The sequence below is a fragment of the Penaeus monodon genome, chromosome 29, assembly GCF_015228065.2.
Source record: "Penaeus monodon isolate SGIC_2016 chromosome 29, NSTDA_Pmon_1, whole genome shotgun sequence".
Lineage (NCBI taxonomy): Eukaryota > Metazoa > Arthropoda > Malacostraca > Decapoda > Penaeidae > Penaeus > Penaeus monodon.
Window position 1 is genome coordinate 21,023,194 of NC_051414.1, and position 314 is coordinate 21,023,507.

Below are 314 nucleotides of genomic sequence, written 5' to 3' on the forward strand. Positions count from 1 at the left end.
ATCTTCTGCAATTAGTTGGCTTTCTTCTCAGCAGTCTGCGATACGAATCTTTAATTGATTTCTTCAACTCTAACTCTATTATCCTTATAATTATATAGTTACCTTTATTTTATCTCCAGGTATTATTTCTCTGCATTATTAAATCTTCTAATCTCTGCTAGTTTTTCTCCTATTAATAATATTATGATCTGACTTAATTACGATTGATATTTTTCTTTTATTCAACACACTAGCTAAATCCCATGCGTTCTGATTCTAGTCTAGAATATTGATATGTCCATGTATTGATAACATTTGCATTTTATCAAATTCCA

At 28.7% G+C, this 314-nt stretch overlaps 1 protein-coding gene across 1 annotated transcript in view; it reads left to right on the forward strand.

The window, feature by feature from the left end:
- LOC119591770 overlaps nucleotides 1-314 on the forward strand; it is a 6,874-nt gene that overhangs the window by 4,576 nt on the left and 1,984 nt on the right.